We start from the raw sequence: 24747 nt of genomic DNA on the forward strand, positions 1-24747 counted from the left end.
CTGTCCTCTTAATTGGGTTTTTTTTTTGTGTGCTCTATCCTTATTACATTGTAAGCTCCATACAGTAGGGACTGTCCGTTATGTGTCACTGTAAATGACTATGCATTTCTGGAATGGTGTGGGATTACCAAGCAAAAGTTTAGGCTAGAGAAATAGGATACACTGACTCCAGCCTTCCTTCTTAAAGATCCCAGCTTTATTTATAATAGAAACAGCGTTCACAAAATGCAATCTGCTTACTTCCAGCAGTATAACTTACATTGCATTCACTTTAGGGCGGAGATGTGTCAGGAGCTGCCTTCTCCTGGAGAAGCAAGGGCCTATCTGTTCCCAGCTGGGCCCACATTCTTAGTTCTGTTCACCAGGATCCCACCCACAGAGCTATCTGTTCCTCTAGCGTTTAAGGTGGACCAGTCTAGATACTTGGTCCTGCACGGGTTAAGGAGGGTTTTTTAGCGTCCAGTCAAATGAATCCAGAACAAGCAGTTTATGCTCCCCTACCAGCAGATGCAGACGGACGTCACAGTATATATACCTCTGTAGTTACATCAGCCTGCCAGTAATCTCAGTCTCCAGCAGATGGTGGACGTGCATCTCCCACTGGGGATTGCTTCGATTTCAGAAAAGGAGAAAAATAATTTGCCCCCCTCTCTTGCGGTGATACCATAAGGTCCCTCCCCCAGTTGAGAATTCCTGGGGTGATTTCTGTGGTCCTTCAGAGGTGTGCCTTGGTTCGGTAGCCGGTTTTTCAGCCGGTGTGGCCTTAGCTCCTTAAGCAGCTGAAAGGCTGCGGGTGCAGGAAGCTGAGGATGGCGGTGCCAGCAAATGTCCTCTCCCGCCGACTACAGGAGACTGTCTCTGTGCTCAGCCAGGTAAGGCTGAGCTCTGGTAAGTGTTTTAATTAAAAGAAAAAGAAAAATTTGCTGCAGAGACAGTGATGGCGAGTTCTGTTAGGGCGTGGGCAGTGTGGCGGGTTGAGCAGCCTCTGTTGGCTGGGCCCCGCTCTGAGGTGTTTCTTGGTTGCGTGCTGCGAGGTAGGCCTCAATGGCTTTTCACGTGCTTCTTAGGCTGTCCTCTACAGCATTATTGGTTCAGCGAGTGTGACGAGCTGTGCGTCCAATGCAGCATCCAGTTTTCTGGATGCCTGGTTGGGCTTTGTTGTACATCCAGGCTCACGCTTCCTTGTTTGTCCAAGTTAAGCATTTTTTTTGTGCTCCTGTCCTTTTAGTGGCGCTTATTCTATGGGCGCCTAGGTATTGGGACGCCTAATGTTGTGACGCCCAAGTGTCAGGTGCCTAGAATTTTTGGATGTTTAAAAAAAACCCAACCTAGACTCTCGCCTCCAGCCACCATTCAGCACACTAATGGCCATAATGGCACCTATTCCTAAGAAGCCTGAGCACTTTTCCTTTTGCACTGCCTGTTATATTAGGGCATGTTAGCAAGTAATGCCCGCTAATTTGTGCCAGCACTGTTTGGAGGCTCAGGGAGTTTTATCCTCCTCTGAATTCACTAAGCATGGTTCTTCTCAGCCAGCTGTAGGTCTGGGTAAAGATGGCTCAGATGGAGTGCCTGACCTTGGATCTCCCCTAACTGACTCCTCAGCAGGGGATGGTAGTTCAGTGAGTACGTCCCAGGTGTCTCCTACATTTTTCTGGGTAGAATTTTTTCCAAGGGCTGCAATCCCTTTTTCAGGTGCAGTCTTCAACCCGGTCCACTGCTCCTAGAGTAGAGGAGCAGGTAGGGACCTTGTCTGGACCTTTTCTTAAGCACGAGAATGCTCCTAGAGTGACAGCGGATCCTCCTGATAGGGATCAAGATGGCATGGATGATGACGCCGATTCTTGCTTCTCTGGAGGATGGTGAAATTTCTCCAGGTCTAGAACCATATAGAACTATGCTACAGTTCTTTCATAGAGATGAACTGCCAGCTCTGATCTCCCAGACCTTGAACATGCTTGTAGTCCCTGGTACAAATTCAGTGTCTGAGCCAAAGAGAAATCCCATTTTGGTTTCCTTGCATAAAGCCTGTACCCTCTGGATCCAGTGATAAGAGGTCACTTATGTTTCCAAAGGTAGATGTACTTGTGTGTGCAGTCTCCAAGTGGACCACTATTCCTGTGGAAGGAGGAGCGGCCTTGAAGGATGTTCATGATAGAAAGATCGAGACTATCCTTAAGCAGGCATTTGATGCAGTGACAATGTCCTTGTAGATTGCTTCTTGTTATTCCCTCGTGGCTCGCTCTTGTTTTCTTCTATCCCAGGAGGTTGATGACTCTCTGGAGTGAATTTCAGGGCAGTTATGGAACCAGCCAGAGGGGGATGGCTTTGATAGTAGTGGCCAGGCGCCAGTTATGGTTGAGAAATTGGTTGGCTAATGCGACCTCCAAGGATAACCTCACCAAGTTGCCCTTTAACGGTTCGTCTTTATTTGGGAGCAAGTTGGAGAAAGTGGCCAGTAAATGGACAAATCTTGGTTCGCTTGCTGGAGGATAAGAAGCAAACACAGTGTCCCTTTTTTAATATGAGTGGTCATGCTAGAGGATTTAGGTGTTTTCAACCATATAGAGGAGCGACCTTTCAGAGGACTTGGCCTTTTAGTAGGTCTCAGCCCTTTCGTCCCAGACAGCCCAGAAGAGGCGCAGGCTCGGGTAGTGGAACCTCCTAATGAAGGTTTGCCAACCTACCCTTGGGAACAGGAGATAAGGGGCGCTTTCTCTTTTTTCAGAGGTGGGTCAAAATCACATCGGATCAGTGGGTCCTGGAAGTGATGCGAGACGGATATGCGATGGAATTTCGCAGTGTTCCTCAGGACATATTCATGGAGTGGCACTGCCACTCCCTGCAGAAGAAGCAAGTCTTCTCAGTCTGACGGCTGTGGTCCCAGTGTCGGTGTCTCAAGAAAATATGGGGTGATACTCCATTTATTCGTTGTGCCAAAGAAGGAGGGCTCCTTTTATCCCATCCTGGATCTCAAAGGTGTCAGCCATCATCTGCAGTGGACCATTTCTGCATGGAAACATTGCGCTCAGTGATAATGTCTCGGGAGGAGTTTCTGACCTCCCTGGATCTGTCAGAAGCATACCTTTTAATATTCCCATCCGACCGGAACATCAATGCTTTCTCCGGTTTGCAGTGCTGGGGCACCATTTTCGGTTTCAGGTTTGGTTTGGCCACCGCTCCCAGAATCTTCTCCAAGGTGTAATAGTAGTAGTTGCAGCAGAACTGTGAAGGGTTGGAATCCTAGCACTCCCATATTTGGATGACCGGCTGCTCCGAGCCAAGTCACTGGAAGAGAGCTGCCTGATGACTCACAAGGTGATTTCCCTGCTGCAGGAACTTGGCTGGATGGTGAATCTAGCCAAGAGCGATTTTCAGCCTTCTCAGTTACTGGAATACTTTGGGATTCATTTTGAATCAAAGCAGGGCAAGGTGTTTCTGCCAACAGTTCGACTTCAAAAGTTGATAGCTCAGCTCCATCTGTTGATGGCTACTCTGTGCCCAATTTGTGTGGTCTGACCTGCAGGCACTTGGCTTGATGGCGGCAACCCTAGAAGTGGTACTGTAAGCGAGGGCGCATATGCAACCTCTTCAGTGCTCCCTGCATTCTCGGTGGAACCCGCAGTCTCAAGACTATTCTATTCAGCTTCTCCTGCCGATGGAGGTTTCCTCCCAACTGCAGTGGTGGCTGCAGGCAGAACATCTGAGGAAGGGAGTTTCCCTATGGACTGGCTAGTGCTGATGACGGATGCAAATCTCCTTAGTTGAGGAGCTCACTGTCAGGAACTGACAGCGCAAGGATGCTGGCATGTGGAGGAGTCTCTCTGGAACATCAATTGCCTGGAAGCAAGAGCAGTTCGGGTGGCGTGTTTACAGATCAGCAGTAGGCTGCGGGGGCGATCGTTCTGAATAATGTTGGACAATGCTATAACGGTGACTTAAGCCTCTTGGCAGAGAGGTACTAAGGGCCAGCAAGTGTTGCAGGCAATAGCTCCACTTATGGAATGGGCAGAAGTGCATCTCCAGATCTCGGCCGTGCACATCTCAGGCAATAACAACATAGGAGCATACTTTCTCGGCAGGGAGAGTCTGGCCCCAGGAGAGTGGGCGTTGTCCGAGGAGGTGTTTCAGCTGATTCTGGATCGACGGGATCTTCTGTTCCTAGGCCTGTTGGCAACCTTGTGCTATGTGAAAGTTCTGCACTTCTTCAGTCACAGGAGAGATCCAGTCATTGGGGATCACTTCCTTAGTGCAGGAGTGGCCGGAAGACAAGTTGCTGTATGCTTTTCCTCCATGGCCCTTGTTGGGCAGATTGATTCGAAGGATCGAACGCCACAGAGGGATGGTGCTGTTGGTTGCTTCAGATTGGCCCAGATGCAGAATGCGGAGGCTCTTGCTGGATTTGCCTTTTTGACTTCTGGCGCAGAGGAGCCTGTTGCAGGAGGAGCCTGTCCATCATGAAGATTAATCTTGATTTTGTCTTACAGTATGGCCTTTGAAAGGGTTCGTTTGCTGAAACGTGGATACTCTGCATCAGTGATCTCCACCTTGTTGAGAACTAGAAAGTTCTCCACTTCCTTGGGCTATGTTTGGATTTGGAGAATGAGGTCCGGTGTGAGGATTGAGGTTCTCTTCCTCATTCGGTCAAGATACCACTCATTTTGGAATTTTTATAGGATGGCTTAAATAACAGCTTGGCCCTTCACTCCTGCTCTCACCTGTTTCAGGGGTCCAGTCAATGGTGGATCCTTGTCTCATCCTGATGTGGCCCGTTTTCTGGAGGGAATGGAACATCTTCATCCTCCTTTGCATTTCTGGTGCCCCTATAGAGTCTCAATTTGGTTTTGTATTTTTTGGTAGGCCGTATGTTTCGACCACTACATTCTTTGTACTTGCGGTTGCTGTCCTCGAAAGCAGTGTTCCTTGTGGTACATTGTTCTGTGCTTAGGGTTTCCGAGCTGCAGCCCTTTGCTTGCCAGGAGCCAAGTGACTCCAGGGGCAGTACAGCCGAGTACTGTTCTTCTCTTTTTACCGAAAGTGGTCTCTGAGTTTCACTTGAATCAGTCCATCTCCCTGCCATCTCTGGACAGGGGGAGAGATGTAGTGGAGTCTCGTCTGTCACGACCCTTGGATGTAAAGAAGCATACTGTCAGGTATCTGGAGGTGACTGGGCTTTTGCGTAGGTCGGATCGCCTGTTTGTCGTAGCGGTACTAGACAGGGAGAGCCAGTCTCACGGGCTATAATAGCTCGCTGGATTAAGGAGGTAGTCACGGCAGCATACGTGGATACTGAGAAGCCAGTCTCTAGTCAGGTTCAGGCCCATTCCACTTGAACTCCGGCAATGTCATGGGCAGAAGTTAGATTGTTGTCTCCCATTGACATTGCCGAGCTGCGACGTGGTTCTCTTTACGCACCCTTCCAAGTATTATCGTCTGGATGTTCAGGCCCGAGAGGAAACCGTCTTTGTACATGCGGTTTTGACTGGACCAAGGGCAGCCTCCTGCCCTATTTGAGAGTAGCTTGGGTACATCCCACTTGTTCTGGATTCATCTGACTGGACGCTAAGAAATGAGAAACGAGTGCTTACCTGATAATTTCCTTTTCTTTAGGACAGTCAGATGAATCCAGGTTCCCTCCCTTGGCTGCAGAATGATTGCATAATGATTCTCTTGTGTGCCTACGTGTTCCAGGGATTACTGGTAAGTGTTACTCCAGTCCCTAGACCAGTGTTATTACATTCTTGTCTGAGCTCAGTGTTGCCTGTTGGCTGAGTATTGAAATGGTTATCTGTTTTTAATTTAAGTTTTTTGGTAGTCTGTCCATAGTTGCTTTTGAAGAGAATACTGGTGGGCTGATGATTATTTAGTTTACTATTTTATTTAGTTTACTATTTTATTTTATTTATATTATGAAACTATGTATTTACTTCCTTTTCTATTTTGGAAATGCAAATATTTTTAAATGAATATTTGTTGGCTACTGTAAACCGGTTTGATATGTTCGCATGAAAAATTTGGTATACAAAAAATTATTAATAAATAATAACTACAGAGGTATATATATACTATGACGTCAGTTTGCTCCGTCTCCATCTGCTGGTAGAGGTGCATAACCCACTTGTTCTGGATTCATCTGACTGTCCTAAAGAAAAGGAAATTATCAGGTAAATAGTCATTTCCCATTTTCAGGGACACTCCTTCACACTTGCGTGCTACAAATCATGATAATAATAAGCCCGCCTTGTGAGAAATGGGAAATGCAATTGGACAGTAACCAGTAAGTTTCAATTATTTTTTTAAAAGCAATTATGCAGCACCGAAAAGTATTACAGCATCGTTGCAGCTTGAATAAATTGATATGACGTCTGCTTTCTGTGGCCTGCATAGGACCATTGGAATAGTGACAGCATTCTCATTGATGGTGCTTTAATGAGCTGGCTTTTTGCCGATGAGAAAGTATTCTCTCCATTCTGTTATTTTGCCAGTCAGTAAGCTGTTGATATTGAGTGTAGCTTGTAACTGCAAAGTCCCATATGTATGTCCAAGTGGCAGGAACTATTTCTGCCTGAACAGCTTCAGCCTTTCAGCTGCTGGCATATGGATGAAGCTGTTTTGCTTTTTGTATTGAATCTGTCCTCACCACTAATACTTGAACACCTGTATGGCACGAAATATATTCGGCGTTGCTTAACGGGTTGCAGCTTGCACGAAAAATTAAACTACCCACTGAGCCAAGGAAAAGAAAAGTGGAGCATAATTTGTGATTTGCAATATTCGCCTAATGAAACTATTCCAAATGAACAAAAGTAAAGTTGATCATTTGGTTCCTAATGTTTGACATGTCATTTTCCAAAAAGGCAGATTTGGGGGTCAGTTTTGAAGAATATTCATTTGAAATTAAGAAATAACTCCATAATGAGGTTCCTTAGTTTAACAAAATGAATGAATAGACCATGAGCTCTTTGTCGTTCCCCTGAAGAGTTTAGAGGTCATTAGAGAAGGAGAGCAGTGTCATTAAGGTCTTTTAATGTGTGGTACTGTCTGAACAATGCTGCTGCCAGGGGTGTAGGTGATTCGGCTGCACGAACTAAACATTTTTTTTTTTTAGATGCTTCAGCTGGGAGCTACAAAAAATAGCACAATGAATCCACTACAATTCACCTGTTTCATTCAGATTTATATTTTATTCCTGAGGAGTTATTTTAATTTAAGGTTTTACTAGGTTGCCTGTTATCATAAATGAGATGCTTCCTGTGCCGGTCTTCATCAGCCCCATGCAGGCATCGCGCTACCTGTGAAATAAGAATTTGGCAGGAGCAGCTGAATAGGGGGCTCTGACAGGGAGATTTGATCAGACAGGGACAGATGGTTTTAATAAGCCTGCACTTTTTTTATTTCAGAAAACCTGTAAAACAACTGCAAATATATTAAGACAACCCTCCCTCCCCCCCCCAAGAAAAGACATCTGGGAATAAAACCGGAGGAGGAAGCAGTAGAGCCAAGAACCAGGCAAGTTGATGTTTTACAAAATCTTATTCATATTTTTCCTTTAAGGTGTTTGAATCATGCTAGCTTAAAGTCATATTTTTGATAATGAGTTTTGCTGTGTGCCCTTTGTGGATATTGTGTGCTGTACACTCAGCCCATTACTTTTTAATGCCGACCAGATTCCAGCTGTGACACTCTGTAAGCATCCATAGTACTTGCATGTAATTTGCTCCTTCTTGCCTCTGGATTCTTTCATGCGATCTTAATATTGTGCTATAATGGGGTCAGCTGAGGTTGAAGGGATAAAAAGGGTTTTCCCATGTTGGTGGTACCTGGGAAGTCTCATGGTTAGAGCAGGGGGGCTGCAAACCAGGGTTCAAATCCCACTGTCGCTCCTTGTGACCCTGGGCAGGTCACTTTACCCTCCATTGCCTCAGGTACACACTTAGATTGTGTGCCCTCTGGGGACAGGGAAATTCATACAGTACCTGAACGTAATCCACTTAGAAGTATTTGAAAGGTAAAAGATAAATAGGATTGGATGTGTGCTCTTGATTGCAGTTTAAAAATTTTTTTTTTTGTATCCATGCCTTCCGGAAAGTGAGGCTCTTCTAATTCTGGGTGTAACTTCTCGTTAATGTTTCGTTTTTTGAATATAAAGATAAAGTCAAACGAGTTGAATTTATTAGCCGGCACCGAATCTGTTGTACCTGTTGGTGTGGGGCATAGGCTGCAGTGATTAGATGTGGTTATCAGCAGCTGGGAATCACTGAGCCCACCCAGTCTCACTGGTTGTTCCTGCCAGCACTGCTCCTAGCTAAGGATATTCCCTAGCCGCCAACCGTACAAGCTAAACCGTCTACAACACGTTAAGTCTAACCACCATCATCGTCCACTGTACTAATGAGCTCTATCAGCTGTACAAGCTTGACGGCCTGTAGACCAGGGGTGGGCAAACCATAGCCCACAGGCCAAAACTGGCCAGTCACCCCCCCATTATTGTGATCCACCTACCTCGCAAAGATCTCTATAAGTATCTGACATGTCAACGCTCCCAGCAGCCAGCGAAAATGGCAGCTTTGAGGGAGCAGAGGACCAGGGTGGAGTTTCCAAGCCTCCCTCCTGGAGTAAGAGGGGATGGGAGCCAATATCAGCGGGCAGAGAAGGGAGAAAGAGAGACGCACACACCGTGTGGCAGGGATTACGCCGGGCTTCCCCTCGGCAGCACTGCAAGGAGCTAGTGGGCAGGTGAGAGAGAGGGGGGGGGGGGCGGTTCTAACCCCCCCCCCCCCCCGATGACAGGGGGGGACTGGCGCTTCTCCAGTTAAGATGCCCGCTGGCACCGGGAGGGACTGGTGGTGGCCGAGCAAGCGGACATCGCTCCCTTGGTCTCCTCTATTCTTCCGTCCCTTCCCCTTCACGCTATCTCTGGAATGCCTTTTATGATTCACTGATGGCAGCCACACGGCTGTGTTTCCTGGTAATGCCACCTTTTGCTTATTTGAATTCCCGCCTGAAAGGAGAGTGCATCGGCTCTTGAAAGATAGTCAAGCAATGTTTTGTTAGTCCAATAAAAAGGTGTCGTGTCTCTCTCTCTCTCTCTCTCTCATTTTATTTGTTAACCTTTTATTTTAATCAGGGAAGTCATGGTTTTAGCGTGCTGAAAGTCATGCAGGGGGAGGTGTGTGTCCTCAAATGCATGTTCCAGGACTCTCAGTCCAGCGCTCTAAACAAGACCCCTCCACCTCACGATGTGGCATACTTTTCCCAGCTGTTTCTTCTTAATCATTTTGTCTGTTTTTTGTTTTCTGAATACAATTACCAAACAAAACAAGCACAGCACACTAGCAGTCACTACTGGTAAGTAGTGGAAAATAAATAAATAAATCACCATTCAAAGCGCTAATGATCATAAGCAATAATTAGCAAACGTGAAGATCTGATATGCTCTTGGGTACAGTTTGCTATTGCTTTTGAGTTGTTTTTTTGTTTTTTTTTTCCAGACATCTTGTGTAGAGCTTTGGTGTCAGTCGTGAGCATTTGGTGTCTTATAGTAGAAAACTTAGTTCTGTTAAGAGGTTAATAGGACAGTAAGTCATGACATTTGTGAGGGGGGGGTTTCTGTTAGCCTAGTATCATAGATCGCTGAAATCCCTATCCTAGTTCAAAGTAATGAAATTTCAGGCAGGACTACAGTTGTTCGGGTGCATAATTAGTGATTATAGTATTGCTTACGTAAAAAAGAGCTTCAACCTAGTTGAAACAAAATTGACATGATGAAATGCCTTTTTTTGGTCAATTAATTTTTATTATAAACATATAACTACAGTGTGCAAGTATTCCATCAATTATCAACATTGTACTCTTCATTGTCTCAGTACATAAGATATGCTCTTACTTTGCACTAGAACTGCAGAATAGACACATGATCAGCTGTACTTCCTCATACCAAATCTCATGTTTAAAAATCAGATTAGAGGGGAATTCCAAGATGGCAGCATTGCGACGTGCTCTTCCAGTTAGAGTGCAATTTTTCTCTTTACCTCATGCTTAAGTGCAAGGGTAGACCACGGTTTTTACCTTCTGAACCCAGGAGTTCTCCAGTTGCTGGTCCCCCTTCTATTGATTTGTTACCCAAATGGATAGCCAAGGTTGTGACTTCGAAGAATTGCCATTGAAATGCCTAATGGATACAGCTTTGAGCCCTGAATTAAGGATGGTCCCATTGCAGCCTGCAATTTGCATTTTGTCTGGGATTGTAGCTGCCTCGATGCTTACGGATGACATCTGCAGTCTGTGCACAGCCGAAGTATCGAATCAAGCTGTTTTGGCCCCTTCTCTACCACCGAAACGAGTCATTGCTCCTGCTGTAGGGATTTTTCAGCCTAAGAGGTCGTTTTGACCCCAAGGGGTTGCAGTGGGAAATGGAGGTCCAAGTTATTTAACATCAGGTATGCAGAAGAACTTCCTTTTGGCTGACAATTTTTCATTGCCATGTCCTAGACGGTTTAGTATCTGTTTGGGAGGCTGCAGTGACTATGGGTCATTCTATTTTGCTTTAGTTGAAGCAAAATACGTAACGTGACGTAAGTTTGCCCACCCCTGGTCTACAGGCCGTCAAGCTTGTACAGCTGATAGAGCTCATTAGTACAGTGGACGATGATGGTGGTTAGGCTTAACGTGTTGTAGACGGTGAGCTCTCTCAAAAAATCGATCAAGCTAAGCCTTATGACTACAGATCATGAAATTGATATCAAAATCATTGTCTTGTTTGGAGTAGGCTGAAATAAAGGTGACTGAATAAAAATATTTGGTAGACTCAATGGTAAAAAAAAACAACCCCAATCTGGCTATTTCAAGGAAAACTGAGTTACTGGCAAACCACGCTAGACATTGTAATTTGTGCCTGATTCATTTTCCCAAGATCTCTATGGTATCTCCTATGGACTTATTTAAAAGATTTCTTATGGAGAGTTTGAAGATACCTGAGAAGAATATGAGATTGTACTCTGTGCCACAATTCAAGAAAGAATTGATGAAAAATCAACATTTGAATTTACAACGGGAAATGGACTTGTTAATTTTGACTTACTTTTTTTTTGTAGGAATTTCGAGAAGGTTCTTTAACATCTGCTACTTTGTTGGGTTCTTCTTAAATTGTAACATTACAGTGTTGCCAAATATTTCTAGAATCTGCACTCAAGAGAGACATGGGCAGTTTTTGTTAATGTGCCCAGCAATATTACAGATCGATCCTCTCTCTTTCCTTAAATATCCATGTAGTTGTACTGTACGTTGTTTTTAATCCTCCTCAACTTGGGGCATTCTTGAGTGCCAAGAAAGAGCTGAGATCTTGTTTGGCTTTGGCTGAATTGTCCGGATTGATATCTGATCTTATACACCTTAATTAGGTTTAGTCAAACCTAGACTTGAGTGCTATGTTGCTTTTTAGTATTAATGCTGTTAGTAGTTATTTTGCATGGTTATTCGATGGATTCTCCCTAACTGGGAAGAAGGTATCTTCAGATTTTTTTGTGTAATTTCTTGTTGTTGTTTTTTTTTTTTTCGCCTTTATGCTATTGCTTGTTTCTGTTTCAAGTTTATTACTTGATGCATAATTTTTTTTTTTTTTTTGTAAGATAAAGAAAAATACAAAAAAAATCAAATGATTTACACTTATGAAATGACAAGAGGCGGGGGGGCAGCACTTTATAGACTAACCAGTTTATTGAGGCGTGAGCTTTCGAGGACAGAGTCAACAATGTCATTAGAAGAAATTGCAAGGTAATAAAAGAAAAAACTTATCTGTCATGTTCTTCTCACTCCCCACATTTGCTGCACCCTGATAATCCCACAGTTCCCCTTTCCCCATCCTTCCCATATTTGCAATTTCTGTGAATCAACTTGAACTGGACTTTAATATTGCCTCCAACAGATTAATGGCTTAAGTTACTCTCGCGTTTAATTATTTAAATTAAACATACATGGTTGATTATAGTTACAGTAGTTATATTTTGGTCTATGGAAACATTATTTATGTAAAGCCCCTCAAGCTGTGAATTGTTTATTTACTCTATAAACTGTTATATGTAAAAGCTGTTGCTAACTTATATTTACTTTACTGTTTACTTATTGTCTTAACTGTTTAATGTAAAGCCTGTTGCTAAATTAATGTTTACTGTAAACCGAGGTGATGTATATCTATACGTACCGCGGTATATAAAAAATCTCTAAATAAAATAAATCTGACAGTTTCACCGTCTAGTTTCCAAGGATTGATACTGCACGTTCATTCTTTAATCCCCACACCCTCTTTTTAACGTCTATAAACAGGCTCCTCTATTCCATGGGAATGAGGAGAAAGTATTGATGTATCTTGTGTACTTCCCTGACCTGATATCGCTCTGGCCCTGCGTTTAAAAGCAATATTAGAGGCAGGGGGGAGGAAATGCTATTGAAACTGGATTTTTTAAAAAGATATTATTTGGGGAAGCATTTTGCAGTCTCCTGTAGCCCATACTAATTGCTCCCATCTGACACTTGCAACATTAGCTGTGTGACCAAGGTCCTCTAGTGCATGCTATCGTGGGTCATAGTGTGGGATGGGATGAATGAGGAAGCAAAGTCTTAAGTAGCCAGGGTGATTCGTCTGCTTTTTTTTTTTGTTTTAAAAGGCAAAGGGCATATGACTATTGCGCCTGAGTGCTTTCAGGAATTACATTTAATTATACCAGGGTGGAGTTCAGCGGCTGGCATTTTGCAACTATTTTAGAAGGAACCACATAGATAATATAGCAAGAGCAAACGTGCAAGAAAATAAGCAGCAGTGTGTGTGCTGATGAGGGGAGTCCTTCCTGCAGCGGCTGATTTATTTTCCTTTTGAAATATAAAACAGGAAAGACATTTTGTCCAGCTGTATATAATTAACTTTGCAGTCATTACATACCGTACGTCTGTAGAATCTGTGATTGTTTTATCTCCGTTCTTTCCTAGCTAGTAAAAATCCTGTTAGCCAATTGAAGTGGCAAATAAAGACCATATACTCTCTCCAATTTTGTAGTCCTGTAATGGGTTTCTGACTTTCCCTTTTTAGTTTTTCACGCATAAAAGTTCTCTGTGAATTAAAAGAAGATATTTCAAACAAAGGGGGGAGATTTACTATGCTTTGGTATTTTTTTCACTCTCCGCGAAAAAATAATGCAGGTCACGTAAAACTACTACCAGGGGGAGGGAAACTGGTGGTATTCCTGTGGCCTTTTCCCCTTCCATGGTATAATAACATAATTTTCCCTGTGGAAAACTTCCACAAGAGAAAATACTTTAGGGAAAGGGGGGGGGGGGGGGGAAATTCATAGTGGTGGCCCTCTTCACCCGGGGCCGCCATCTTCTTAAAGGGCCAGCAGTGGCCCTAGCGTACCCCCCTCCGCTGCTTCTAGAGATGGCTCAAAAGTCCGAAAAGTGCAGAGGAAAAAAATTGTTAAGATTTTTTTTAAGTCGTGTGCCCTGCCAGCGTTCCCAAACCCCTCCCCTTTTTAACAACAGTTATCCCCTCGCAATCGAAAACCCCTCCTGATTCCACGTCCTCCGCCCGGTAGAGGGACAGTTCCCCGCCCACTCCAGCCAACCCCTCCTCAGTCCTACTTGGAAGTCTGTTGGGGCCAGGGGGTGCCCTGCAGGTTCTGGGCCAGCCACTGCCATCTTGACAAGTGGCATCTGCCGGCTTTTTCCCCCATCACGTGATAGAGGTAAAGGCTTGCAGGCGTCTTTTTTTTTTTTTTTAACCAAAAAAATCTATTTTTGTTCCAATTTTACCTTCAGGAAAGAGAGAGAAATTCTCTGCCATGCTGCAGGAAGGTCAGCCGTTGGGCAGCTGTCAGATTGGCAGAACCTGGGTTTGTGCAAGCACAAGACTGCGCCCTGACAAGGCGGCAGCTGATCCGTTGCAGGCTCCGGTTAGGACAGGTAGAGGCAGGAAGTAGGCGGTCTTCATGCAGAAAGGAGGAGATTCCAAGCAGTGCTTATCAACATATTTTATAAATGATCTGGAACGGGGCACGACGAGTGAGGTGATCGGATTTGCAGATGACACAAATTTATTCAGAATAGTTAAATCACATGCGGGTTGTGATGCGGATGAGAATATTAAATAAATAAAATCAACAACAAATGAGCCTTTTTTTTTTTCTTCTTCTTTTTCAAAATTGTCTTTTTTTTTTCTTAGTTTTGGGCTTAGTTTGCTTGTTTTTTTTTTTTCCCCATATATTTTAAAATGTGTTTGCTCTCCCTTTCTTTTCATTTCTTCCTGCAAATCACTCTCCTTCCTCCTCTTATTCCTTTCCCACCTGCATATAGGCAGGAAGAGGCCCTGGATAACCAGCGCCTCCATTCTGGCCTGGATTGGCGCAGTAGTGGCATCGCTTCTTGGGCCAGGCCAGCCACTCGCAACAGCCGGGCTTAGCCACACCCATGTTTTTAGGTGCCTGGGATTTTTTTTTTTTTAGGGCAATCAGTAAGAATTTCACACGTGACTTCTCTTACTGCAAGAGTCGATTCCTGAGCAGCAGCAGAAGTGGAATTCCATTTGATTGCCAGTATTTACTTCTGAAAGTTAGCAACAGAGGATTTTTGTGGTGGTGGTAGGAGTCATCGGCACCAGGGTGCTCCCCTGAGTTGTGAAGTTCCATTTATTTATTTATTTATTTATTGGTTTTTATATACCGCCGCTCATCAAAGATATCACGTCGGTGTACATAGAACAAAAATACGCAGTTGCGTGTACATATAACAGAATAATAATAGCTGAATTCAACAATAAATTAAAACAGTAAAATACAATATAAAGAAAGAACAACTTATTTAACGGAATATTAGATAGTAATATAGAGTAAAATAAATGTGATTGCATAAATGAATCTAGAATTAAGGCTAAAAAACTAGGGGTATGGGAGGGGTGGGGAGCAAAATGGAACAGGAGCAAAAAAGGGGAGCAAAATGGAACAGGAAGGGAAGAGAAAGGGTAAGGAAGGAAAGGGTTATATACATATGTACAAAGGGCAAAATCAATGGTTATGAGGGAGTAACAATAGTACTAGAATGACTAGAAGAGGAGGGCATAGTTAAATTAAAGGTGAGAGAAAAAGTGTAGAGATAAGATGAAAGATTGGCAGACTAAGAAAAGGGAGTAATAGGAGTTAAGAGAGATCATGAAAGTTAGAAACATATTAGAAACAGGAGAGTTAAGGGGAACACGGAAAAATCAAGTGTAGGCTTTAGTAAAAAGCCATGTCTTGAGCTTTTGCTTGAATGTCTTGGAGGACAGTTCAAGGCGTAGGTCAGTGGGCATAGTATTCCATAGTGTAGGGCCAGCTATGGAAATGGCACGAGCTTTGGTGGATGTATATTTAAATAGTTTAGGTAATGGGGTTTGTAGAGTAGCAATATAGGGATTTCTAATAGGCCTATTAGAATTATTGAATTGAAAGGTGTTGGATGGCCAATTCATTTCTGGGTTGTGGAGGGCTTTGTGAATGAGTGATAATATCTTGTATTGTATACGGTAGTGGACAGGGAGCCAGTGTAATTTCTTAAGTATGGGAGTAATGTGTTCCCTTGTAGGTGTATTCGTGAGAATGCGAGCTGTCGTATTTTGTAGGATTTGTAGTGGGTTTATGGAATTTTTAGGCAGACCTAATAGTAACGCATTACAATAGTCAAATACATTTGGCTTTAACTCTCTTGGGGCGTTCAACTTTGACTGCCAGCCCAGAAGTAAAATAGCAATTAGAACGAATAAGCAATTATTCTTATGTTTTTCTTTTACCTATCCTTTTATTAATAATTTTATTTTATATTGAATGTTATTGTATTTTATCTACCATAATTTATTGTTGCTTTTATGATTTTATGACATTATGTTGTGAACCGTTATGATGTTTCTTGCGAATGACGGTATACAAAAATTTTAAATAAATAAAAAATAAAGGTCCACCAGCATGAGGTATTTCTGGATCAGAGACAGGCTCCAAGGCTGTGGCTTTAAATCTTGTTGACTGGGGGGGGGGGCTCAGCTCGTAGTTACGGATGGTAGCCATACCAGCGGCATGAATAAATACAACCAAGGGCCACACCAAGTACCAGCCTGCGGAACAGAAATCAGGTTCACAAAAGAACTACCTCATTGGGTCATCACTCTTCCTCTCCGGTCCAGCCCAGGGAAGGAATGACTCTCTAAACAAAAAATGCTAAATGGCCACTTATATCATTCCTCTGGCTTTTGTCTCACCTCGCTGTCTGGATCACATGGAAAATCCCTGCATCTCAGCTGCAACAACGGCAGGGGAACCCCCGGGAGAGCACGCGCTTCTTGCGAGCGTTCAAACCCATGCCATATCAGTTAAGAGAGACCCATCCCGCTGACAGATCCGCAAGTGGCCGAAGAGCATCAGGGACACCAAACGTATGAAGCCCTGGTGCCGAAAAAATGCACAGGAACTCAACTGGCCATCAGCGGCTGCCATAGGTGCATTTTATAGCTGCTAGCAACCTGTGATCACCGCCGTCGAAGGTAGCGGGCCCCGTAGCAAAACTCGCATCGTTCCTTCGAAGCACCGGCGGCTTAAAGTGCCCATCACGGAAGGTTACTTTTTAAATGTCTCACGTTTGCACAATAAATTAAAAGAATGAAAATCTGGCCCACCCAATAATTCAGGTTACAAATTTTTACCTTTTAAATTTAAAAAAATAAATTGTGCGTGCATAAGATTCTGGTGCCTATTTTTTTTTTTTTCTTATCTCGTTAAGGATGGGCTGGTCTAGCGGCACGTTGACGGCGTTGCGTGCTGCCGTGCGGAGGGTCAGCTCAGGTCTTCCATGGCCTGGGCCAGCGGGGAGCGGAGGATGCTGCTGCGGGAAGGTAGCATTTTTTGCAGCCCCTGGCGCGAAAGGGAGGTATGTGGCAGTCGCTCGGCGGTGTCTCCCGTTGGCTGCATTCAGGGCGTGTGCACGCCAGCTCTGGATGGTGGCCCCTGGCTGGAGGGGACCTATCACCGCAGTGGTTTGGCTAGATCAGGAGGTTATAAAAATCAGAGAAAAGCCCAGAGGAGGCTGCTTTCCAACAGGGCTGAACGTCCAAAAGCACTGGAGTACATGACTGGGCTGGAAACAAAAAAAAAAAGCAGCTCTAGTCATCCATTTACTTTCTAAAATCTCATGTGGTTGCATTGTATCCTGACACGGTTTATTGGGAATGTTCTTCTTGGATGCTTGGATGCAAATCTCTCCTCGGAGATTTGAGTGCGGTACAATATGGAGGTATGGGGTATATTTAAAACTGCTATGGCAAATAAATATAATTCTTGAAAAATGGTTATGAGTTATAAAAACAAAATCTCCAAAAATGGCCTGCACTGTTTACCATATACCAAATGTATTTTATTTTGTTTGCAAGACAGCAAAAGAGGAATCAAATGGCATGGGACCATTGGGGAAACTATTTGTAAGGAAGAGACTAGTTCCTGAAATCAGAGTTGGGTTTTTTTTTTTAAATGCATTAGCTCAGCTCAGGATATGAGCACATCCTTTTGGCTCGTCATATAGATGTACAGTATAAAACATCTGCAGACGTTCTTGAAGGCAGTAATTTCTGAATCTCACAACTTGATCAATGAGCTTTGCAGTATGTGGAGTTCTCGTCACAGATGGAGTGGGGGGGGGGGACTTTCACCTCTGTGGGCTGATCGGATTTCTGGAAATACTGTTCGTACTTCTTGTCATTTGAAAATTTCAGTGTCTAGTATATGTGATTTATTTATTTTTCCCCCATTGGAACTGGAGACATCACTTAGTGATAGCAGACTTGAAAGGGAGAACTAATGATTTTTTAAATTCATACACTAGCTTCCCTTAAGCATCATGGAGTTGGCCAAAAATTCTCTCCTTGTCTTTTGCATTCATGGCGTATTGGGAATGGTTTATTTGTCTGCAGCAAAATAGTGCTGAGAGGACTGGGACGCAGCAATGTGATGTAATGTCTGAGGAGATAAGTGGCAACGCTGCATTCGCATGTTCAGAGGGTAAAGGCCGATTGGGCTGAATTGCAGGGCTCTGGGGACAAGAGCACAAATTGAATGAGTCCTCTTACCTTCATCCTTGTGCCTATCTCGCTCCCCTTTCAAATCAGGTCCCCTCCGACCATACAGCTTGAGCTCCCTCCCCTTCCAAGGGGAGGGAGCTCAAGCTTTGGGTCCCCTTTCAACTCCAGGCCAGCAGTGGTGGAAACATATTTAGAAAATGTGGGTGACAACCAAAAACGTTTAGGGGGCCAGGTCTTTTTTTTTTTAAATTAACTTCCCCCCCCCCCCCCCTTGTTGTTGGCTGTAACCCCTCCTTTCCAGCCCCAGAGAGCACAAGACCACTCGCACAGATTGGGGGAAAACATGGGGGTCCTGTGGAAGGGGGACAGGAATACTCCTGCGGGGGTCACTAAAAAGGGCTTCACGGTTCAAAAGAAAAACAGTCCACACCCAGGAGCGTGCGCCGAACCAGAAGAAGATGTACCTGAAAATCTAAAAAAAAAGAAAGAATCGGCGTCTAGAAACAAGCAAACAGCAGCAAACACTCCACATTTAACCAAAAACTCCCAAACCACAGCTTTCTAGGCAATTCACACCACTGGCCAACAATTGTTCCTCTGCTCTTCTGACGTTATACCTACAGGACCCGAGTGTCTGGAAGTCAGAATACAAATATAAATAGATCAGTGCTGTACAGTTCAAAAGAAACTTCTCCCTCTCGGGTGCCCATGAAGGCTCCTGAGAGGGAGAAGTTCAAATGTAAACCGGTGTGGTGTCCCTACTAATACCGGTATATAAAAGACTTTAAATAAATAAATAAACATGACGCCTTTCTTCCTTTAGGCCCTAGTGAAAAATGGGTTTCCCCAGTCAGAATCCTCCCAGAAAGCTCTTACTGGATCAGTACCTGGCCCCGAATTCCTCCAGGGCTGGCTCCAGACTTCAGACTCCTCCGTAGACTCTTCCCTATGACCCAGAGAGCTTTTTTTTTTTTTTTTTTTATAACTCTTCAAAACCCATTCCCTTTGAGGGGAGATCCTCCTGTCACTCACCCTCTTAACTCACCTTCCTGGGCCACCCATTGCAGGAAAGATGACCATTTAACAAAATAGGTCACTCTAGTGAGCACAGAAGGGGTCACCTTGGATTTTACGATCTCGTCTATTGTTGGAGCATTTTTAGTGCTTACTTTACTTGTTTTTGCTTTAATGCTAATTTTGGGGCCGAAGCAAAAAGCTGAGTATTAAAATGGTGCGCATTCCCTAATGCATAAGATAATTTTTAATTTTTTTTTAACTCACAGTGTAGTAGGCTAATGGTATGCTAATATATTGTGAGAGAAAAAAATTAGCACAAACCAAAAAACATATGCACAGAAAAAGGAAGTTTATGTGCAGAAAACATGGTTTATGTGTACAAATCACATTTTCCATGCATAAAATAAGATTTATGTGCGGAAAACTGTGCGCACAAATCATGTTTTCTGCATGGAAAACATTCTTTTTGAGGATAATTTTCAGACAAATGTGCACGTTGGGCGTGAGCAGATCTACGCCGGTATTTTATAACCTACAAGTATGATACATGCATTTCATAAAACATAGAAATGATGGCAGAAAAGGACCAAATGGTCCATCCAGCTTGCCCAGCAAGCTTATGGTAGTAAATGCCGCACCATACAGGTCACCCCCATACTTAGTTTCCCAGACTGTCAAAGTCAGAACCCTTGTTGGTTGCTGTCTGAGTCCAATTCCCCGTTACCTCTTGCCTTTGACGCAGAGAGCAATGTTGGAATTGCATCCAAAGTATTAGGCTTATTGGTTAAGGGTAGTAACAGCCGCATCAGCAAGTTACCCCCATGCTTATGTTTTCCCAGACCGTAAAATTCAGTATCCTTGTTGGTTGCTGCCGTTAAAGCAGAGAGCAATAATGGAGTTGCATGAGCATATGCATGTGTGTAGGCTTCCGTGCAAATACCACGTATATTAATGCACTGAATGTGTGTACTTTTCCTACCTATTTTAATAGCGTATGCTTATATATTTTATGCATGAAAGAAAAGGTTGACTTGCATAAGCTGGCCGATTTTTTAAAAACATATGCGCACAAACCAATTAGTCCACCAGTCTCCAGGTCATCAAGATCTTCTCTTGGTCCTTCAGCCTCAGACCTGCCATCCAATCAGTACTACACCATGAAGAAAGTTAATATCACACCAGATAATTAGTAGGTGTAAAAATACACGAGTAAGTTGGCAAATGTACTGTCTCTTTAAAATAGCAACTTGGGCACCCCTGGACTGTCCCTTTTTTTTATGCATGTAAAAGTGAAAATACACGAGTATTTTTGATTTTTATAAAATATGGAATATGCAAGTAGAGGCTGCTTAGGCGCATGTATGCTAATTTGAAAATTCACTCTCTTGTGCACAATGCACGTTTTCTGTGCACAAAATCCTAACTAGAGGACCTGAGCCGGAACGCTAGCTTCTTCCATTGACCAACATCAGCACTGGAAACTTTGTTATTCCAGCACAGAATAGGACTCAAGTTTCCAGCACTAAGAAAACAGGAGGTAATCCAGCAACACCTCTCTACGCTGGGGAGTAACATCTAACGCCATCGTTAGCATGAAATTTCCATGCGAGGACGCAAACTTAAATGCACGTTATTGTGCGTGCAGAGCTCCATGCTGCATGGGTAGTAGAGTTTGCACGTGAAAAATGTGCGTAAGACTGGGGGTTAAACTTGTGCGCCTTTTTGCTTGGTTTTGTGAGGGGGTTTTTTTTTTTTTTTGGTTGCTTTCCTTTTTTACTTGCTTTGCTCTCCTCTTCTGTTTGACTTCTTTTCTGCTCCCTTCCCTCCAGTAACTTATTTCCCTTTTTCTCTTCTGGCCCCTTTCTCCCTTGCCATTTCAGCAACAGTGAGCAGTCCCAGGCGATGGCGTTTCCACTTGGGCTTGATCTGACCCCGCCCTGCAGTGGCTACATCTCTCCCTGGGCTTCTGCTGCCCGTTGCACCCTAAGGGAAGCTTGGTGATGCCCTCACTTCAACACAGAGGGTCCCGTGTGACATTGAAGCCCCAGGCAATTCCTCTAATTGGGACTCCTCATTTCAGCCCTAATTATATGCCTCCATGGACTCTGTGTGCTTCCGCATCATCATAAATTACGAGTAATCTTTAAATGCTGTGATAAACTTTGAGGTTGGGAAAAAAAAAATGGAAGGCATTTAATGAAAAATCAGCACGGTGCATTTTTTTGCAGGCAGGAAAAATGTGTAAACACCTCTGAAAATGTATCTGTCAGGCTTGTTGATTTCTAGAAGGTGGGTAGAACTTGAGATTTTGTACCGTGTGTAGCTGCCATCCAAGGAGGCATCTCGGAGGAAGATGGCTTCTCCACCAAAGTGTAACTTCTCTTAACTTGTATAGTGAAATAAATTCAAGGTTGTTCTGTGGTTGTATAGATCTGTTGTGACTGTTCGATTAAATATATTTATGCCTGCATTATACAGACGGTGTAGGTGAGTTTTAGTAATTCCTTTCCATTTGGATGGTGGAACATTTGATTGAACTGAGTCATGGTTGCAAGAAGTTGCAAGTTTTTTTTGTTTTTTTTTTTGGAATCTAGTGCGACTTCTCTTTTCTTACAGTATTTAGAGTTTTCGTTGGCTTTATAGCATAAAGGTTGAATGGTAATGAAATTTTAAGTTCTTATTTATTGGCTCTTTTTCCGGTAGACTATTTTAGAATATTCTGCTTTTCTTTACAGCACAAAGCTGGCTCCTGTCACATGGTAGGAGCACTGGATGGCCGGCGCCATCTTTAAATACGGCGGCGGCCATCTTTAAAGATGGCGCCGGCCAGCCAGTGCTCCTACCATGTGACAGGGGCCGGCCAATGGCACGGATACCCTGTCATATGGTAAGGGCAAAGGGCCATCAGCGCCATCTTTATGAGTGGCAGCCGACGGCCTGAGAACGGGAGATCGCTCCCGGGACCACCACTAGACCACCAGGTAAGTTTTGGGGGGATCGGGAGGGTGGGGGAAGCTAAGGGGTCATTTTTAAAGGGTCGGGTGGGTTGTTTTTTTTTATCGGGCCATCGGCGCCATTTTTGAGTGGCAGCCAAAATGGCGCCGATGGACCGAGAGCGGGAGATCTGTCCCTGCGCTCCCACTGGACCACCAGGTAATCGTAAAAAGTTTTGGGGGGGTTCGGGAGGGTGGGGGAAGGTAAGGGATTCATTTTATGGGGTTGGGGTGGGTTTAGGGGTTTTTTTGGTGTGCTGGTTTTCCCCGCCCTCCCCCTCCCCCGATTTACGATTTTTCATGATAAATCGGGGGAATTTCTATTGTATCGCGACTCAACGATTTTTGATGATTTAAAATATATCTGACGATTGTTTTAAATCGTCAAAAAACGATTCACATCCCTACTGAGTACACTTATCCTGTGGTCCCCTTTGTTTTTGTTATATATCTATGATGCCAAGCTGATAAAAGCTGTTGAGCCAACTATATTGCTCTGGACTGTTGTCTTAGCATTGGTGCTGGTTTCGCTTAAAACTTTGTTTCCCCATTTTTATTTTCTCTCTTAACCCCGATTGGGAAATGTGGACATTTGTTGGACTACTGATCAAAGCGATAGTGGGGGTGAAGGAGAGGGGGAAACACATGAAAAGAGAACTTTGTAGGAATACTAATATATTAATGACTTTAGTGGGTTTTTTTTCTCACTGTATATTAGTGTATTTCTCAATAATGATATAGTTGAAATAAAATGTTTGTTATTGCCTTTGCTAGGCAGTAAAGCATTCTCCCTGTGTATGGAGTATAAGCCTATTTTTCAAACTTTGTCACAGGCAGGTATCAACTATATTGGTTCATTATTGGCAGAAGACACCTTGGCCTTTCCATCTTTCTCAGTTGTCCAGGCTTACTTTGCATTGCCTAAAGCTCAGTTTTTTTGCAGACAAGGCATTATTTGGCCTCTCTTAGGTGGCTGAAGCCACCCTCAAACAGGAATGTGTGTTTGCAACTGCTCAGCAGCAGGTGAGGGAGGCCAGCAGTGGGCATGCACTTGTAAGAAGCAGCTCTCTAAAAATGTTCTGGTCTCCTTGAGCAAATACTAGAACGGACGTGGAGATATCAGCTGAGGATGTGCGACAATATGGTAAGATATGACACAAAGTGGTTATTGATACGACCTTGGTGAAGTGAAATTTTAAAATGCTGAACCATTCCTGTTTGGATGATGTCAGCCGGCATCACGTGAACCTAATTTCCAGGCTTCTGTGTTCTGAGCGTGGGAAAGAGAATGGTACTTTTGTCTACAAGTTTCTCAAAGGTTGTGAAAACATTTTGATTTTTTTTCTTTTACTTTTTCTACCAGTTTTATTCATGTATGGCTGTTGTACTTCACCTCTGCAAGGAAGCATAGTTATTGGGAGATTTTACTTCCATTCAAATGATACCACCTGATGTAGCTTATTTCCTCTGTGTGGCATTACTTGTGACCTGCAAATGTGTTTTGCTTAAATGGATTGAAGACTCGCCGCCGGCTGCGAATGTCAGAATATAGGCAGAGGGGGAAAAGGTTAGATGTTAAATTTGCAAAACGAAAAGCATCCGAGACCTAGGTCACAGCGTGGAAGAAGATGTTTCTCTCAGCTTGCACGAGAATTGGCAAGAAGCATAACTGATCTGGGATACAAAACAGATCGGTGAGGGACGTAATTGTGTTAGGCTGGTTAGTCATAGCGTGGAAGCTTCTACTATTTATGTATTATTTGCTGCTTGGACTTGTGCAGGTATTAAGTAAAAAAAAAAGTGGATATGGAGGGTGGACTGCTGGGCTGACGTATTGGGTCCGGGTTGTGTGTGGGATATCTGATAGTAAAGGGGGTTCAGGAGAAGAGTCTGTATAAAATTGCAAAGGTGCAGGTTGCCAGATGTTTATCCCTTGTTGATAGTGAAGGCAGCTGCTGCTGTAAATGCCGTTTTGAATTTTTTTTTTTAAACGTCATGTTCTTGTTGATTGCTGCAACATGCACTTCGAAGAATAAAAATAATTTAAAAATAATATTTGGACTTAGACTGTTTTAGGAATGTTTCAGTCAGTTGTACAGTTTCTCAGCATTCCCCCTATTTGTCTGTATTACATGCATTTGTGATAATGGGACGTGTTAAGCTGCATTTCAACAAACATTTCTTTTTTTTGACCTTGATCTGATTGTTGATCCTTTTGTGTGCCTAACCTTATTCCTTAATGCAAGTTTGCGTAAAGATGTAGAAATTAATTTCAAATACGTTGCATTTTGTTATCTTACGCGTGGAGCGTATAAGAGCCTAATGCATGCCACACAGTTTGGTTATTGAAGTTCCTTACTAATAAGTACAAGTTAAACGTAGAAGTGAATGGGAGGAAGAAATGAAAACAATAGAGACTGATATAGACTTTATATTTTTATATGTCTTGGATTTATACCGTCGCCTGAAGGGCTGTGGGGAACAGCTGAATTCTCCCTCCTTGTTATATTCCATGACTTGATTACTAAGGGAACATGTTATAGTGTTAAATAATCTCTGTGCATTTATTTCAGTAAACACAAAAACAAATTACTGGCCCGTTTCTTTTCTTTTTTCTGCCACCTTTTTCCCGGCCCCTTGGGGGAACCTCGTGTTGGT

The 24747-nt window shown here is 43.4% G+C and overlaps 1 protein-coding gene across 1 annotated transcript in view; it reads left to right on the forward strand.

Moving 5' to 3' along the window:
• The window catches only part of LIMS1 (LIM zinc finger domain containing 1), a 214515-nt gene that overhangs the window by 10918 nt on the left and 178850 nt on the right, over positions 1 to 24747 (forward strand). Inside the window, exon 2 of the mRNA XM_029604587.1 lies at positions 7401 to 7509. The gene's annotated coding sequence lies outside the window, so the exon portion shown is untranslated. The remainder of the gene's footprint in view (positions 1 to 7400; positions 7510 to 24747) is intronic.

This window comes from Rhinatrema bivittatum, chromosome 5 (genome assembly GCF_901001135.1).
Source record: "Rhinatrema bivittatum chromosome 5, aRhiBiv1.1, whole genome shotgun sequence".
Taxonomy (NCBI): Eukaryota; Metazoa; Chordata; class Amphibia; order Gymnophiona; family Rhinatrematidae; genus Rhinatrema; species Rhinatrema bivittatum.